Genomic DNA, 9,335 nt, shown 5'->3' with positions numbered 1-9,335 from the left:
GGGTGGTCTGTGTTCCTTCGCACAGGTAATAGGGCAGGGCCTTCTTGAGCTGCCAAAGGAAACCAAGTAGCTGCTTTGGGCTTTGGTGTGGTTTGGTTTAGCAGTACTGGGGATTGAACCTAAGGGCATTCTACCTCCAAGCTACACCCCAGCCCTATTTTTTATATACTTTATTTTTTTTATTTATTTATTTTTGGTGGTACTTGGAGTGGAACCAGGGGCTTTCTACCTCTGGGCTATACTCCCAGACGTATTTTATATTTCATTTGGAAACAGGGTCTCACTAAGTTGCTGAGAGCCTCACTAAGTAGCCGAGGCTGGCTTCGAACCTGTGCGATCCTCCTGTCTCAGCCTCCCAAGCGCGGGGATTACAAGCGTGCACCATCACGCCCGGCTATATTCTTTATTTTATAAACTGTGTCTCACTGAGTCGCAAAGGGCCTCACTATGTAGCTGAGGCTGTCCTCGAACCAAGATCCTCCTGTCTCAGCCTCCAAATGTTTAGATTACAAACATGCGCCACCATGTCTGGCTTTTTAAAATTTTTTGATGGTTGTACTGGAGATTGAACCCAGGGGCATTCTACCTTTGAGCTACACCCCTCAGCCTCATTTTACTTTTTATTTGGAAATAAGGTCTCACTAAGTTGCTGAGGATGGCCACAAACCTGCGATCCTCCTTTATTAGGCCTAAGTACTGGGATTACAAGTGTGCGCCATCACACCTGGCTTTTATTTTGATTTTGATTTTTTGTTTGTTTTTTAATGTAAGCCAAAACTTTTATTTGCTCGTTTCTTGCATTTGAAGTACTCCTCGATGACATCCTTGGCCTGAGATTCTTTGCCATAGGCCTTAACGACTACACAACTGCAACCAACCACTTTAAGGATTTTCCCTCTTGGTCAGTTTTGCAGAGGCCTACCCATTCCCCCAATTTCTTGTTGTCATCAACCTTAATTAAGTTGATTTGGTGCTCAGCACAAAGTCCTCCACCAGTGTGACATAGGCTCCTCACAGTTGGATGCAAGCACACAAAGATGGGCTTGGCACTTGTCTAAGGCTTTGGCAGCTCCGCGGATTCAGGTGCTAGGCCATCGCGGATGAGGGCGGTCTTCAGCACCTCTTGTAGAGCAGTACTGACGCCCATTACACCTCCAGCAGCAATGCCTTCCTCGGCCATGGCGGTGGTTACCAGTGAAGCCGAATCTTGAATGCACCCGCGCCTCCGCCTCCACGCGACCCGGCGGCGGCAGGGAAAGGGCTTATTTTTATTTTGAAAAAGTGTCTCATTGAGTTTCTGAGAGTCTCGCTATGTTGCGGAGGCTGTTCTCAAACCTGCAATTCTCCTGTCTCAGCCTCCCAAGTATTGGGATGACAGACACGCTCAGCCTGTTTTTAAAGTTAGAGAGATGCTTTTAAATCTCTGAGTGAAGCTCCAGTCAAGAAGAGTGAGCTGGAACATTGTGAAGTTCAAGGGGGCGGTCTGGACAGAAGAAATACTGTGGAGTAAAAAATATGATGATATTCAAGCCGGGAATGATGGTGCACACCTGTAATCCCAGTACTTGGGAGGCTGAGACCGGAGGATCACAGGTTCGTAACCAGCCTCAGCTACTTCATGAAGCCCTCTGCAACTTAATGAGACCCTGTTTCAAAATAAAGAATAAAAATAGGGCTGGCAGTGTAGGTCGGAGGTAGAATGCCCCTGGGTTCAACCCCCAGTTCCAAAATAAATAAGTACACAAATACTTAAATTAAAAAATAAAACAGAGCTATGACTGTAGCTCAGATTTAGCATGCTCCTGGGTTTAATCCTCACCAGCGCGCATGCGTGCGTGCACACACACACACACACACACACATACACACACAATGATATTCATTTATTTATATTTATATTTTTATTTATTTTTTACTGGGGATGGAACCCAGGGGCCTTCTATCTCCGGGCTACACTCCCAGACCTATTTTATATTTATTTGGAAACAGGGTCTCCCCCCCCTCTCTCTTTTGGTGTTACTGGGGTTCCTGGAAACCCTTCAACCTCTGGGCTACACTCCCAGACCTATTTTTTATATTTTTCTTAATTTGGAAACAGGGTCTCCTAAACCAGAAAGGCTGGCTTCAAACCTTCACGATCCTCCTGTCTGAGTCTCCCAAGCACAGGATTACAAGCGTGTGCCACCACGCCCTGCAACATGATGATATTTAAAGCCAAGAAATAAGCCAGAGTTGGAGGCACATTTTATTATTTTATTTTATTTTATTTTGCAGTACTGAGGATCGAACCCAGGGGCATTCTACCTCCAAGCTACACCCCCAGCCCTACTTTTTTATTCTTTATTTTGAAACAGGGTCTCACTAAGTTGCAGAAGACCTCACTAAGTAGCTGACGTTGGCTGCGAACCCGCAATCCTCCTGTCTCAGCCTCTATTTTATTTTAATTAATTAATTAATTAATTAACTTATTTTGAGGTACAGGGAATTGAACCCAAGGCATTCTACCTCTGAGCTACACCCCCAGTCTTATTTTGTATTCTTTATTTTGAAACAGGGTCTCATGAAGTTGCAGAGGGCTTCACTAAGTAGCTGAGGCTGACTGCCAACCTGCAATCCTCATGTCTCAGCCTTCCAAGTATTGGAGTTGTAAGTATGTGCCACCACGCACTGCACCAGACTTCTTGGTTTGGGTTTTTTGGAGGGTGCTAGGGTTTGAATTCATGGCCTTTTACATACTAGGTAAGTGCTATATTACTGAGCTAACCCCCAGCACCAATAAAACTTCTTAGATGTAGCCGGGCACGGTGGCATACGCTTGTAATCCCAGCATTCAGGAGGCTGAGACAGGAGGATCACATTTGAAGATAGCCTCAGCTACTACTTAGTGAGGCCCTTTGCAACTCAGTGAGACCCTGATTCAAAACAAAGAATAAAAAATAGGACTGTGAGCTGGGCGTGGTGGCGCATGCTTATAATCCCCGCACTTGGGAAGCTGAGACAGGAGGATTGCGCAGGTTTGAAGCCAGCCTCAGAGGGGCTTAAGAGACCCTGTTTCCAAATAAAGTATAAAAATAGTTCTGGGAGTGTAGCCCAGAGGTAGAAGGCCCCTGGGTTCCATCCCCAGTAAAACCAAAAAAAAAAAAAAAAAAAAAAAAAAAATCTTAGAAGATTAATGACTTTTGCTGGGTGTACAAGCCTGTGATCCCTATACTTGGGAGACTGAGACAGAGGATCGCAAATTCAAGATCAACCTCAGCAATGGTGTGAGACCTTGTTTCAAAAATAAAAATTAGCCAGGCGTGCTGGCGCACTCTTGTAATCCCAGCATTTGAGAGGCCAGGACTGGAGTATCCCAGTTTGCGGACAGCTTCAGCTACTTAGTGAGGCCCTCCGCAATTCAATGAGACCCTGTTTCAAAATTAAGAATAAAGAATTGGGCAGGGGGTATATCTCGGAGATCGAATGCCTCTGGATTCCAGCCCCAGCCCCGCAAAAAAAAAAAAAAAAAAAAAAAAAAATTAAAGCCAGGCATGGTGGCGCATGATTATAATCCCCGCAGTTGGGAGGCAGAGACAGGAGGATTGCATAGGTTTGAAGCCAGCCGCGCTGGCTTAGGAGACCCTATTTTCCAAATTTAAAAAAGTATAAAATAGGTCTGGGAGTGTAGCCTAGAGGTAGAAGGGTTTCCAGGAACGCCCAGTACCATAATTAAATAAATTAATTAATTAAATTAAAAATTAAAATTAAAAAAGGGCTGGGGGTAGAACACCCCTGAGTTCAATCCCCAGTACCAAGGGGAAAAAAGATGAATGATTTTTATAAAATTTGAGTGTTCTCATTTTTTTTTCTTTAAATGCCCCCTCTTATTGGAGGTGGGGGAGGAGACAGGGGGTTGAATCCAGGAACACTGTACCTCTAAGATACATCCCAGCCCCTTTTAGTTTGTGTTTTGAAACAGGGGCTTCATAAGTTGCAGAAAGTCTTGCTAAGTTGCTAAGGCTGGCCTCAAGCCTGTGATGGAGCCTCTGACACCCCCTCTGGCTCTCTTCCTCCCCGTACAGAGCCTCTGTTCAGCCAGAGATGACACTCGAGGGCCTCAAGGCATTTCCTGGGCATGTGCAGAGCCTGGACGTGCGCACGGCCCTCTGGGTTCTCAGGGGCATACTGGGAACTTTCCAAAGCCTCCTAGTGCATCCCATCCCCTTATTCCTTTGAAGTTTTGCTTTGGTCAGTTTCATGTCAGCCCCTCCTGGTAACGCTGCCCTGGGTGACTACGCAGTTAAATGACCGTCACTGGCTGCTTTAGACAGGTGCCTTGGGGATATGGCTGTTTGCACAGACACTGGTAAACTCTTGGACCCAGTACAGACAAGCTTCGAGAGTGGAGTTTTCCAGCAACTTACCAGACAGGTCAAACAGTGACAGTTCCCTGGGCACAGAGCTTTGGGGGAGCTCTAAGCTCATTCTGCCTCTTCCAGGGGCTACGAGGATCCGGGTTTTCACAGCTTCCACCGTTACAAACCTGCTGTTCTTTAAGGCTACTGGGATCTGGGAGACAGAAACACCACAGAGCAAATTAAGATGCTGCAAAGCTCAGTGTTTTAACTGATTCTGCTGCTGCTGTTGTTGTTGTTGTTGTTGTTGTGTGTGTGTGTGTGTGTGTGTGTGTGTGTGAGACTAGGAATTGAACCGAGGACATTCTACCTCTGAGCCACACCCCCAACCCTATTTTATTTTTTATTGTATATATTGGTACTGGGGATTGAACTCAAGGGTGTTCTGCCTCTGAGTATACCCCCAGCTCCTTTTATTTTACTTATTTATTTTTTAAATTTGAAATGAAGTCTAAGTTGCTAAGGCTGGCAGCGAATGCTGCCTCCCAAGTACTAGGATTACAGATCCACTCTGCTGGGTCCATCTATCTATCTATCTATCTGTCTGTTTGTTTGTTTGTCTGTCTGTTTGTTTGTTTGTTTGTTTGTTTTGGGGGTGTGTGGTACTGAGGATCAAACCCAGGGGCATTCTGCCTCTGATCTACACCCCCAGCCCTTTTTTATTTTTTAATTTTGAAACGGTTCCCTCCTCCACGCCAGCTGTTTATCCCACAAGTTTATTTAGGAACCTGCCTGTAGGAGGTCTGCTCAGCTCTGAGGGTTGCACAGAAGAAGAGTCCTTGGGGAGTGTTCTAAGCACTTGCTGTTGAAGGTCCTGTGCATGCCTGGAAGTGGGAAGGGAGGCTCATCTCTCCGGGGCTGGTATTGGGAGGAATCCTGAATCCTAGTAGAATCTCCTAGCTGGGCGTGGTGGTGCACGCCTGCAATCCCAGAGCTCGGAGGCTGAGCCAGGGGATCACAGGGTTGAGACCAGCCTCAGTAATTTAGTAAGACCGTGTGTCAAAATTTAAAAATACAATGGGGCTGGAGGTGCAGCTCAGAGGTAGAATACCCCTGGGTTTCATCCCCAGAAACGCGCACACACACACACACACACACACACACACACACACACACACACGTCCCTGAGCATCTATCTGTCCTGCTCTCTCTATGCCATAGGGAATGTCTGCTCATAGCTCATGCTGTGCCCAGGCGAGCTGGGACATGAGGTCAGGCCCCAGGGAGAAATCTAGCCTACCATCCAACAACTCCTTTGTGGCTCCTGATAGCGCCCAGACCTTAAAGCAGTGAAACAAAGATGGGGTGAGGGGGTGGGACTCCCAGCTCCAGCCCATCCTGGCCCAGGAAAGGAGGCCCAGGCCTGAGTTCTTTTGGCCCTCATCTAGGTAAAGGGGACACAGAATGAATGACACACACACACAAAAATACTCCTGCCCTTCCGGAGCGTATGTTCTAGTGAGAAGGCATTAAATGGTACACAGAAGGCGCTGAGCTTGATATAAAAATACAAGGCAGCTAGGCATGGTGGTCCATGCTTGTAATCCCAGTACTTGAGAGGCTGAGCCAGAACGCAGGTTCTAGGCAGCCTCAGCAAGTAGTGAGACTCTCGTCAACCTAGTGAGACTCTGTTTCCAAATTAAAAAAAATAAAATAAAAGCCGGGCGTGGTGGCGCACGCTTGTAATCCCTGCGCTTGGGAGGCGGAGACAGGAGGAACGCGCGGGTTCCGCGGGTTCGTAGTCCGCCTCGCTGGCTTAAGAGACCCTGTTTCCAAATAAAAAAAAAGAAAAAAGGCCTGGGAGTGTAGCCCGGAAGGAGAAGGCCTTCCAGGAACCCCAGTACCACCAAAATAAATGAATAATAAAATAAAGCTGAGGGTGTATCTTGGGGATACAATCCCCTGGGTTAAATCCCCAGTGCCGCCATCATCATCATCATCATCATCATCTAAGGTAATGTCAGGCGGTTTGCGGACAGCCTCAGTTACTTAGCAAGACCCTTTGCAGCTCAGTGAGACCCTGTTTCAAAAATAAAAAGACCAAAAAATAGGGCTGCGGGTGTAGCTCAGAGGTAGAATACCTCTGGGTCCCATCCCCAGTATCGCAAAAAGTAAATAAATTAAAAAAAATAGTAGTGGGGGTGTACCTCAGAGGTAAAATGTCCCTGGGTTCAGTACCAAAGAAGGAGGAGGAGAAAGAGGCAGAGGAAGAGAAGGAAAAGGGGGAGGAGGAGGAAGAGGAGGAGGAAGAGGAGGAGAAAAAGTTAAAGGATGTAGCCTGGTTTGGTGGCACATACCTGTCATCCCAGTACTCAGGAGGCTGAGACAGGAGGATTGTAGGTTCCAGGCCAACCTCAGCAACTTAGCAAGATCCTGTTTCAAAATAAAAAATGAAATAAGGCTGAGGGTGTGGTTCAGAGGTAGAACACCACTGAGTCCAATCCCCGGTGCCACATACACACACACATAATTACAGGGTGCCGCCAGGCATAGTGATACATGCCTGGGGTGCCAGATAATCAGGAGGCTGAGGCAGGAGAGTCACTTGAGCTCAGGAGTTCCAGGCCAGCCTGAGCAATAGAATGAATCCTCATCTTTGGAAAAAAAATAATACAATAACATAGGGCATTGTAGTGGGCCCGCTGGTGCCCCTGGCCAACCAGTTGCTCAGCAGAGTCGAATACCCTTGTGTGCCTGGCTTACTCAATATTATATCTGAGACTCATTCACCACATGATTGCCCTTTCTATTTCTGTGTGATATTCTTTTGTATGAATTCACCACAATTTTTCCTGTTGTAGATCTATGATGGGGTTATTTCCAACTTTTGATTATTATAAGTAAAGCAACTATAAACATTCTCATAAATGTATTTTTGGGTGGGAGAACACTCAGGATAGAACCTGGGGACATTTTACCCCCTACCACGCCCCAGCATTTCGGGTTTTAATTTTGAAACAGGGCCTCATAGCTGGGCGTGGTGGCACACGCTTGTAATCCCAGGTCTTGGGAGGCTGAGATAGGAGGATCACAGGTTTGAAGCCAGCCCCAGCTACTTAGTGAGGCCCTCCACAACTTAGTGAGATTCTGTTTCAAAATAAGGAATAAAAAGTAGGGCTGCGGTGTAACTTGGAGGTAGAATGCCTCTGGGTTCAATCCCCAGTACTGGGGCAGGGGGAGGAGACAGGGTTTCACTAAAATACTTATATGTCACTTTAGTAAATACAACCAAACACTTTTCCAAAGTAGTTATGACAATTTACACTTCTATCCACAGCGTACGAAAGTTCCAACTTTTGTTTTAATTTCAGCCAATTTGGAAACCTTAATAGAATCTTACTTGTTAGTAACTTGCATTTTATTGATGGATATTAGTGATACCACGTGTTCAGGTGCTCACTAACCATTTTGATATCCTCTTTTGGGAAGTGTTTGTATTCAAGTATTTTGCCCATTTTAAAAATGAGTTGCCTAGAACCGGGCGTGGTGGCGCACGCTTGTAACCCCCGCGCTTGGGAGGTGGAGACAGGAGGATCTCGCAGGTTCGAAGTCAGCCGCGCTGTCTTAAGAGACTCTGTTTCTAAATAAAAAATATAAAATAGGTCTGGGAGTGTAGCCCAGAGGTAGAAGGGCTTCCAGGAACCCCAGTACCACCAAAAAATAAATAAATAAATAAATAAAAATGGGTTGCCTAGCCAGGCACAGTGGTGAACACCTAGAATCCCAGAACATGGGAGGCTGAGCAGGAGGACTGTAGATACAAGCCCACAAACTTAATCAGACCTTGCTTCAAAAGGAAAAAAAAAAAAAAAGTCTGGGGGTATACAGCTGATTAAGAATGCCCCTGGGTTCAATTCTCAATCCCCCCCCAACAAATATTAGCCAATCAGGTGGAGGCTAAGGCAGGAGAACTACAGGTTCAAGGCAAGCATGCAGTAACTTAGTGAGACTGTTTCAAAATAAAATAGGGCTGGGCCGGGCGTGGTGACGCATGCTTGTAATCCCCGAGCTTGGGAAGCGGAGACAGGAGGATCACGCAGGTTCGAAGCCAGCCGCGCTGCCTTAAGAGACCCTTTTTCCAAAAATAAAAAAAAAGTATAAAATAGGTCTGGGAGTGTAGCCCGGAGATAGAAGGGCTTCCAGGTACCCCAGTACCACCAAAAAAAAAAAAAAAAAATCCTTATGATTTGTACAAGTTCTTTAAATATGATGGATATGTCTTTTGTCAAAAATATGTATTGATGCCGGGTGTGGTGGCGCATGCTTGTAATCCCTGTGCTTGGGAGGCTGAGACAGGAGGATAGCACAGGTTCGAAGCCAGCCTCAGCTACTTAGTGAGACTCTCAGTAATATAGTGAGACCCTGTTTCCAAATAAAAGATATAAAATAAGTCTGAGAGTATAGCCCGGAGGTAGAAGGCCTCTGGGTTCTACCCCTAGTACCACAAATATATATATATATATATATATATATATATATATATATATATATATATGCTGAGTATGGTGGTTTATGCTTGTAATTCTAGTACTAAGGAGGGTGAGACAGGAAGATCCCAGGTTTGCAGCCAGCCTCAGCTACTTAGTGAGGCCCTCCACAACTTAGACCCTTTTTCATAATAAAGAATAAAATATAGGCCCAGGGGTGTAGCTCAGAGGTAGAATGCCCCTGGGTGGTTCAATCCCTAATAATGAAAAAAAAAAAGTGTATTGTTTTGAGGCTGAGTGACAAATCTGGGATCTTCCTGTCTCAGCCTCCTGAGTACTGGGATTACAGATGTGCAACACCAGTATGATTAGTACTTTTTAGGTTCTTGTGTAGAAGACTTATACCTACTCCCAATCATGAGGACATTCTCTTATGTTTCCTTTTAGAAACTTTATTGCTTTCAACCTCTCACATTTAGGCCTGTGATCTATTTTAAATAGACTCTTCTTTTTT

General features: G+C 45.6%; 1 pseudogene across 1 annotated transcript; it reads right to left on the bottom strand.

Moving 5' to 3' along the window:
• Window positions 1-603: 603 nt before the first annotated feature.
• On the bottom strand, window positions 604-1,180 carry LOC308269197 (small ribosomal subunit protein eS12-like; annotated as a pseudogene). The gene has a single exon. The product of its transcript is annotated as a small ribosomal subunit protein eS12-like (transcript).
• Window positions 1,181-9,335: the final 8,155 nt, after the last annotated feature.

Source organism: Muscardinus avellanarius, assembly GCF_963383645.1.
Source record: "Muscardinus avellanarius genome assembly, chromosome: 10".
Taxonomy (NCBI): Eukaryota; Metazoa; Chordata; class Mammalia; order Rodentia; family Gliridae; genus Muscardinus; species Muscardinus avellanarius.
Note: the sequence above shows the minus strand (reverse complement) of the source record. Positions and strands in the feature narration are given on the sequence as shown.